The sequence below is a fragment of the Panthera uncia genome, chromosome A2 (assembly GCF_023721935.1).
Source record: "Panthera uncia isolate 11264 chromosome A2, Puncia_PCG_1.0, whole genome shotgun sequence".
Taxonomy (NCBI): Eukaryota; Metazoa; Chordata; class Mammalia; order Carnivora; family Felidae; genus Panthera; species Panthera uncia.
The window spans coordinates 156,276,631-156,285,872 of record NC_064816.1 but is presented as its reverse complement, the minus strand read 5'-3'; the positions used below and the strand labels follow the sequence as shown (position 1 = coordinate 156,285,872).

Sequence of the window (9,242 nt, the reverse complement as noted above, 5' to 3'; positions counted from 1 at the left end):
GGCCCGCCGCGGACACCTGCCCGGCCGCCGCCGCCGCGAGGCCCGAGCCGGGCGGGCGGGGGCGGGGCGCCCCCAGCCCCCTTGCCGTGAGCCCCCCTCCCTCCCTTCGTCCCTCCTCCCAAGGACACGGGGGTAGTGAGACCAGGTCGCTTGCTGCCGTGTTTACCGTGTTTACCGGGGGCCCCGGGGGGGCGGGTGGGGAGTGCGGGGACCTGGGGAACCCCCTTCGGGCTGTTAATTTCCTTGACAATAAAATGGATGAAACCAATCAGCACGGGGGGAGTGATTTGGCCGCCGGCCACTCGGAGGGACGGTGTAGGGCCACTTAGTTGGGGAATAGAACTTTATAATTACCTTTTGGATACTGTGGTTCTATTTGATAATAATAGAGTAATTTTTAAAAGACGAGCGTTTCCTGTTTGCCGTTTTTGTTTGGTTTTGAAGGGGAGGGTTGAGAAGGTGGCCGAGGGGCGTGTGCCTAGCGTCAGTTGACAGGTTCTCTGGAGCCCCTCTTCTGTGCCCACTCCCTGTGTTGGGTGGTGGAGGGGGCGCGGAGCCCGCGGATTAGAACATGGAAAAGGAGGCGAGCTTGTAGTGAATCCCTGGATGGCAGGGCAGACGCTCCTGGCTGCGGACCCTGGCGCGCGCCGTGGTGTGGGGAGGACAGTGGGAGCCGAGGGAGCGGTAGGGCCCGGTTGACCAGAATGGTCAGGGAGGGTAACAGGTTTGGAATGGGCTGGAGAGACAGTTCTGCGGCACAAGCTGGGCGCTTCCCTCGGGACCGGTCCAGATCTCCCGCCCAGCTTGAAATGCAGCTGGTGGGGGGTAGCGGGCCAGGGGTGCAGGGAGGGGGTAGGGAAGGGGTGCGGAGGCTCCTGGTGCCCGTGGTTAGAGGAACCACAAAAGGCTCCGGTCAGACCTTTTTTATGTGTATGTTGCGCCAAAGCTACTCTCTGGGTTTGTGAAATGCACGAACGCACCCTGGTTGTAGGTGTTGGTTCATCTCTGATGACCCCCCAGTGAGGCACCCAGAGAGAAACTGCAGGTGCATTACTTTGCCCACCAGAGCGGCTTATTCTCAACTGCTCCTGGGCTTGGCAGTGACCCAGAGAGAATTCGGACAATTTGAAGGGACAATTCATGGAGGCTAGCAGAGGGCCGAGCTCAGCCTGGTAAACGGGGGAGGCCAGGCTTCTGCTGAAAAACGGGGAGAACAGCCCGCGAGACAAGAAGTGCTCAGGGGAGGCAGGTTAAGCCGTGAGTCAGGGTAGAGAGGAACGGATGGCGGACAAGAGGATCGGAAAAGGGAATCTGAGGGAGAAGGTGCCTTGTCATTGACTCTGCAGAGACCCAGAGGTCGTCAACTGCCTCCTTTATCAGGATGCATAAACTGAGGCACAGAGGGGAGGCGTTGCTCAAGGTCTCACATTTGAAAGGATCTGACTTTTCTGGAAAGTTTCTGCAAGGCTGGTAGGACATTAGAACAAGCAGCTGGAGGCCGGGAGGAGGCCGGGGCTAGTGCGAGGGGCTTGCAAGGCCAGCCTTGGTCCTGGGCTGCAGAACCAGCTGAAGAGCAGTCAGATTCAGGAGCAGGCAGTGAGGCAGACCACAGGGGGAGGAGCCTGGAGGAGTCAGAAGAGCTTCTCCACGAGGGTGGTGACGGAGCCCATCCCGGGCTGCAGAGGATTCCACGGAGGAGAGAAATGGGCCAGGCCTTCTCGGCAGGGGGATCCTTAAAGGGGGAGGTATGGCAAATGAGCTCCAATGTTAAGAAGCAGTGACTGATGAAACCCACTGAGCTGGAGAAAGGGCTTGGGTAGGAAACCAAGGTCAAAAAGGTTGGCTTGAAGCAGATTCTGCGTGCAGAGGGGGTTTTGGACCTAAGACTTTGTGACAGTGGGGTTTGATTTGCTCTCGTGTGGGAAACCCTTGCCAAGCAGGACAGGCTTGATACGGACAGATAGCAGGAGACCGAAGCGGACCGGGAGGGAAACGTGCCGTGGTCAGACATCTGGGGGAAGCAGCCGTGTGCAGCAGACGGGCCACGGATGATGGGTCTGGTGGCTAGCGGCTGAAGGAATGCCGGAGGACCCGGTGCTCTGGAACACCAGGATATTTGAGGCCTGGAAGGGATGTTAGAGGCGTTGTGGAGATACTTGGTGGAGGGCCATTGGTGCCCAATTTTACCGGTCCCGGAACTGGAGGACCAAGAGTGCCGGAGATGTTCAGACTTGAGAAGGAGACCACGGTGGTTTGGGGAGGCTCAGAGTGACTTCATTTGTTATACACAGTAACCAGGGCATCCTCGGGGCATTGGGGGCCACGTGGCGATGGTGAGCCTTTCTTTTCCTAGGAAATCTGGCTATAACGGATTAAATATAGCCAGGGACCCGTACTTCTTGCGTGGGGCTCGGCTGGGCTTTCGGGGGTTCTCTGTGCCTCTACCTTCCCTTCCTTGGCTCTAACCCCCTCTCCAAGCGTCTTGGGGGGTGGCGGGGGGGAGGCTGTGCTCCACGGTATCTCTTCGCTCACACCATGGTGACTCTCACTTTCCATCCACCACGATCTCCATGGCGTCAGAGGCCAACAGCTCTCGAGGATGGTCACGGAAGTGCAGACAGACTCTGGAGTGGACCAGATGTGGCTTTAAACTTGACAGCGGTATGGCCTTGAACCAGCTAATTAGCAGAACATCAACTTCCTCACCCGTTCAATGGGGATAAATAAGGCTCCACTGTTCGGAGGCTTAAATCACGTAAAGAATAAATAAGTATCGGGGCGCCTGGGTGGCGCAGTCGGTTAAGCGTCCGACTTCAGCCAGGTCACGATCTCGCGGTCCGTGAGTTCGAGCCCCGCGTCAGGCTCTGGGCTGATGGCTCGGAGCCTGGAGCCTGTTTCCGATTCTGTGTCTCCCTCTCTCTCTGCCCCTCCCCCGTTCATGCTCTGTCTCTCTCTGTCCCAAAAATAAATAAAAAAACGTTGAAAAAAAAAAAATTTTTAAAAAAGAATAAATAAGTAGCAAAGAGGCTGACACATACTAAGGTCTCGGTAAAAGTTTGCTTTTTTCATTATTAGCTCATAATTAAAGACGGCTTAATTTACATAAAAACAAGTTCAGGTAGGTAGCCGGCTCGTGTTGTATTCTGAAAGAATGAATCTCCAAGAAGGAGATTTTCCCCCACAGGCAGAAGCAGAAAGTTATTTTGGTGTGAAGAAGTTCAAAAGCACACAAGCAACTCTTGGTCTCGATGTCAGAGTGGACAGGGATTGAAACACGCCTGTCTGCCGCAAGCCAGAATTTGCAGTGGGCTGTACCCCACCTTTCTGGGTATCTGGTCGTCATCCACAGTGCTCTCGCCAGGAGCCCTTAATTTAATTAGAAGGGCAGACTTGGAAACCAGTTGCCATGGGCCCCATGGAGTTGTGTACCAGGAAGAGCAATTGCCATTAATTGAATGCTAATTACTGTTGAAGACCTTAGTTATTCTCTTTTTTATAGATGAAGAGGTTGAGGCTCAGAGAGGTTAACTAGGCCCAAAGTCACCCAGCAACCTAATGGTACAGTCAAAATTTGAACTCAAGTCTTTTTTTTTTTTTTAACATTTATTTATTTTTGAGAGAGAGAGAGAGAGACAGAGCATGAGCAGGGAAGGGGCAGAGAGAGAGGGAGACACAGAATCTGGAATCAGGCTCCAGGCTCCGAGCTGTTAGCACCGAGCCCGACACGGGGCTTGAACTCACGAATCGCGAGATCATGACCGAGTCGGACACTCAACCGACTGAGCCACCCAAGCGCGCCTGACCTCAAGCCTTTTTGACTCCCAAACCCATGTGCTTGACCACAGAGTCCTTTCCCTGGGATCTGAATGGTTGTTGGAAAAGGAGAGCCAGCCCCTCTTTCAAATTATTCCATTGTATCCTCAGATGTAAGACAAAATTTGAGGAAACAGAATATAGTAAGAACATGCCCTAAGCCATATGTTTGCCAAAATTATGAACGTCGTCAGAGAAGACTGTTGCAGAGGCAAAAAAGGCCTCTGTGTGGACTCTATGCCATTGCAGCTGGAGAAATTAATGCAACTTCCTCAGGTTGGGGGTGGGGGGCAGCCAGCGGAGCAGGACCTGAGTCTGGTCCCTTGGGGACCGCCCCAGGTACTTATTAAGCACCACTCGTGTGCAAAGCGGTTGTGTTGGGCCCCATGGAGAAACACAGAAGGATGGGAAGCCATCTGCTTCCTCGACATGCTGGAGACTCGGAGGCCTAGTCCTCTAGACCAAGCCTTCGGGGGTCTGGAAAGCTGAGACCCTCACGGACACATTTAGGCAGCTGTGTTCCAGGAAAGAGCCCCGCCTCCATCTCCTCTCGGTGCTTTAACCAGCCAGGTGTCGGGGGAGACCTTTCCCGAGGCACAGTGGTGGAGGCTCCTCAGATTAAGGGATCAGGGCCGGAGGCCTCCAGGCCCTCCTGTTGCCAGGGCAACGGTGAGTCAGGCCAAGGCCTCTCCTCCAGCTCTGGAAAGCTGTTTGGCTACTGAAGCCTCTCACTGCTTCCCAGGCATAGCGGGAACTTCTAGATTTAAATTAAAAAAAAAAAAAAAAAAATCTTCATGGACCTCCTCTAGTTGGGTTCCTTAAAACGAGTATTTTTATTAAAATACAATAGAATCTAACCCTTTTATTTCTATTTTCTACAAGAGGTAACTCCAGGCTAACACCCTTTTTAAAAAAGAAAGAAAGGGAGAGAGAGGAAGAAAGGAGGGAAGGAAGAGGAAAGAAAGAACGAGAAAAGGAAAAATGAAATCGGGTACTGCGGACGCTGGCCTTACCGGAGGACTGACTTCCGGTCAGCGCTCAGCCCAGCCTTGAGTTTTAGGGACGGTAACAATCATCACCACGATTCAGCGGATCTTCCTATGTTCCAGGCACTGTGCTAACGAAATGCTTTCATTTCATTTTCTCTTGTGCCCACCTGTGAAATCGGTATTCGTCCCTGCCTTTTCCAGATAAAATCCAGAGAGGTCAAGCATTTAGTCCAAGGTCACGTGACCAGAATGGAACCTTAAGCGTGTGGGACCCAAAGCGTGTGCTGTTAACTGCTGTTCCATACTGCCTCCCAATTTCTTCAGCGTGGATCCTTAATAAAAAAGGCAAAGAGCACTATTTCTCTCTGATTCACAGCCCTGACCGTCCTGTGGACACTGCACCTAAGCTCTGCATCTGGCTGAAAGCAGAGGGCTCACTGGCCCACCAGCTTAGCTCAGCCAGGCCTGGCCTGGCCTGCAACCCTGGGACCCGGCCCCCCTGGGACCCGGCCCCCCTGGGAGGCCCAGCTCACCTGCAGACGCCTCAGTGGCTGAACTGCCCAGCTAGGAATCCCTCCGCCCCCACCCGTTTAAAACTGAGTCTCTCTCTTGCTTAAGGCGTTTGGGAAGACAACTGTGTGTTAAGGCCAGGGGCTCCCCTTCTGTTTGTTGAAGTCAGGACCTAACAAGCCATTTGTTTAACAGAGAGGGAGATGACAAAGAAAATGCACCTGCTCCCTAATAAAATACCACTCTCCTCTTCCAGGGGACACGGCCTGTGGTCGTCACTGTTCCTTCTCGCCATTCCTGCCAGCCGCATGAATGAAACTCACGGCTTCTCTTTGTAAATAATACCCCGGTTCCCAATTAACTCGAGTGTAAGATAGGAAGGAGCCAACTACTGTCTATCAACCAGAGAAAGGGAAAGTTGAATTTTAATGACGAAATATACCGGTGAAAACTTGTATCACTTAAATAATGAATATCAGGATAACAAACCGTTTCCTTTTAGAATCAGAAGAGTCTATACCTTTTTAAGCAGGGTATTCCATCAGTTCTTTATCTACAGGATACAGAAACACTAAGGTGGTGCCCTCAAAGGATTGAGATTGATTGGATTTAACCTAAATTCAGCAGAAAGTTAAACAGGTTATGAAACCTGACTTTTGCCATTCTTCCACTGAGGGGATGATCCAAGAGCCACATGGCTCCATGATCGAATTTTCTGCAGGCAAATTACTGATGTAAATTCTAAAATGTAAGATAAAATGTTTATGTATGTATTGTCCTTTTTTAAGTGTTTTTTAAATGTTAATTTATTTTTGAGAGAGAGAGAGCATGGGGGAAGGGCAGAGGGGGAGGGGGAGAGAGAGAATCCCAAGCAGGCTCCATGCTGTCAGCGCAGAGCCTGACCCGGGGCTCGAACTCACAAACCATGAGATCATGATCTGAGCTGAAACCAAGAGTCAGATGCTTAACCAACGGAGCCACCCAGTTTGTGTTGCCTACTTGGCAACTTAATCGTCATCGTTGAAAGTCACATTAATTTTGTCCTGAAGTAAAAGCAGTACATTGATTTTGCATAGTTACCCTCTGCACAATTTAATAATGTATCCAACTAAAATTACTATTATTCCCTTCCCACTTTAAGGCAGTGGTTTCCTTAGCTTATCTTGAATTAACTGATTTACCAAGTCAAAGGTTTGTAATACATTTTGAAATAAGTTTGAAAAAAAAATTAAACCTCAAACATTTCAGAGCACTGCTAAAAAAACAAGTCAATATCCAGACCAAATTACACCAGTCTCCAGTATATTTAATTCAAACAGTAGACATATTGAGAGGAAATAGACACATTTTTCTTGCCCGAATCTGTGCCAGCTTTTTAGAGTCTTGGAACGGGCATAAACTGCATACAAACATGCTTGGGTGTTCATTTTACCAAAAAGATGAAGTCACATTAGTATGTAATAAGCACATAATAGGATTTTAGAATTTAATTTAAAACCCTTTTCCCCCCAACTGAAAATAGCATTGTTATTTTTCCTGTGAAAGGAATTTTTGAGTTCCAAACAATAAAAGTTTATCTCAAAATTGAATGAGCCCTTTATTTCTTCAGAAGAAGGCATCAAGTCTCCTCAGTAAATGTAACAGAAGAAATCATTTTATTTACCACCCAGTATGAGGACTTCTAACCACCTCCACACCTGTGAAATTAAGCGGATTACTTGGAAGAAACTGAATCGGCAGAAACTAAATCTATAATATTTTAGAATGTCTTTCAGACTAAGGACACAAAATCTTCATCAAGTATACAATGATCAGCCAAATGTTCTGGGCTTCATCTGTCAGTGTTTTCAGGCTTTTGTTTTTAGCCCAGGATCCTGTTTAAATAAAGCCATTTTCAGAAAGTAAACAAGTAAAATAACTGGGGGCAGGGTGCCAGGGAGGTACTAAGCCCACCTGATCAGCCCTCCCCTGGCCCTCGGGATGCCCTCCGGGTCTCTGATGACCCTTCTCACTTCACCTTTCCCAGTTCAATCCAAACTCTGTGTGTTTGATTTATCCAGAGACCCATTCCATGCTTACTTCATTCTCTGATAGGACACACGGTTTCTTATTTCTTCCTTTCGGGCTATAAACATTTCCATTCTCTATAACCTCTACAATACTGGGCAGATGTTCTCATCAGACAGTGGCGAGTCCCAGTGAAATCTAGCAGAGGTGACACTCTCCAAGAATCCCTGGAAGGCAGGGGGAAATAGCAGCACAGATGTCCCAGAAAAGCCCCGTCAGAAGCTACAAGGATCCCCAAAGAAATTTTTACGGGCAAATGCGTACACGGTGAAGGCAAGGGAAGATCCAGGTGCACGTTACGCCTGCAGGACACTGGGCCACACAACGCCGCTCCGGGCTTCCCTGGGTTCTGTGTGCAGGGCTGGCACTGAAGGCGCGGGGCGGGGGGGGGGGGGGGGGGGGGAGTTGTCCTCAGTCTTCCCAGGGGCGGGTTGTTTGCTCCCGCATCTGGCCCCCCGGGGCTGACCCACGCGAGGGGCGCGGTAAATGTGAAAATGATTGGGTGAGTGGGCCACAGGTGACCCTGTGCAGGAAGAGACACAGGTGACACCCCCAAATCTCTGCCCCGTTGGTGGGGCTGCCGACGATTTTCTCCAGTCAAGCTAATCCAAATTCTTTAAAAGATATCATTAAAAATCACATTTTATCTTTCCCTCCGATATTTCAGCCCCAATATTAGGTAGAGCCCCCTAGTCACTGCCAAATCCTCTTACCACGGTCACAGGGTGCCTACGGGCGACGGCAGGAATCCTCTGGGCTGCCCTGCCTTTGAAGGAGGGTCACCCAGCCGCCTCCTGAGTCCAAGGGTCCGCGGGCAGCAGAGCTGCACCGAGGGGAGATGGAGCCGTTGGGATTCCCCCGGCACCCGGGGGCCCCTCCCACCCTTCCCCTGCCGGCTGCGCGCTGTCACCGTCGTCCGTCTGTTTGCACAGGCCGGCGGCGACGCCGAGGCTCCCCGGCTTCCAGCGGCCCGGCTCCGCGTCCTGCTGCTCTCCGCTCCGCCTAGGACCCGGCGGCGGCGGCGGCGGCCCCGGGACGCGTCCCCCACGCCGTGCAGCCCCGGCCCCCCCCCCCCGAGGACCGCCCCGCCGCGGCCCCCGCTCCCTCCCTTCCCGCCCGAGTCCTCCGCGACCCCGCGGCAGTCCGGGCCCCGGGCGCGCCCCTGGGAAACGGGGACAGGCGCTGAAAGCGGTGCGGCGGAGCTGATGGAGCCAGGGCCGGAGGGGAGCCACTCTGCAGCGTTTCCTTTCAAAACTTTACTTCTCTGGGCTTGTTTTAAATGAGTGCGCGTGCGTTTTGTAAATGTAATCCCTAATGACTTGAACCGAGCCGCCGCCCGCCCGGCCGCGGAAGGCGTCCGGCGCCCCCAGGCCGGCCGCGGCCCTCGGCCTCGCCGCCCGCTCCCCCGCCACGTGGGGCGGCCGCCGCCGTGCTGCCCCCTGCCGGCCGGAGCCCGGAGGCCGCCGCGCGCACCTGGCCGCCCGCGGCCGCTCTAGGAACGCCGGCCTCTCGGTGGTGGCGCGGGCGGCCGCCGCGCGCCTACCGGGGGGCCGTCCCCGGGGTCCCGGGGTGCGTGGGGGGGAGGGGGGGCTCTCCCTCCGAGGCCGCCCCGCCCGGGACCAGCCCTTCCCGGTGTTCTCGTTGCTTCGCGCGCCCCGCCTGCCCGGCCCCGTTCCCGAGCTTCGCGGGGCCCGTGCTTGGTGCAGATCCGGGTGCGAACACAAAGGGCAGGCCCCGGGTTCGCCGCGCGGTGGAGCGCGGGGACGGGCGCCACCCCGGAGGCCCGCCGCCGCCGCCGCCGCCGGGGAGAGCGGGGAGCGAAGCCAGGGCGCCCGGGAGCCCGGGAGCCGCGGGCCGCACCAG

At 53.6% G+C, this 9,242-nt stretch overlaps 1 long non-coding RNA gene across 1 annotated transcript; it reads right to left on the bottom strand.

The window, feature by feature from the left end:
* Positions 1-6,597: 6,597 nt before the first annotated feature.
* On the bottom strand, positions 6,598-8,257 carry LOC125930283 (uncharacterized). Its single transcript, XR_007460124.1, has 3 exons — positions 8,093-8,257; positions 7,392-7,546; positions 6,598-7,186 (listed from the first exon to the last, which is right to left on the bottom strand). It is a non-coding gene; the product is annotated as an uncharacterized LOC125930283 (long non-coding RNA).
* Between the last annotated feature and the right edge of the window lie 985 nt (positions 8,258-9,242).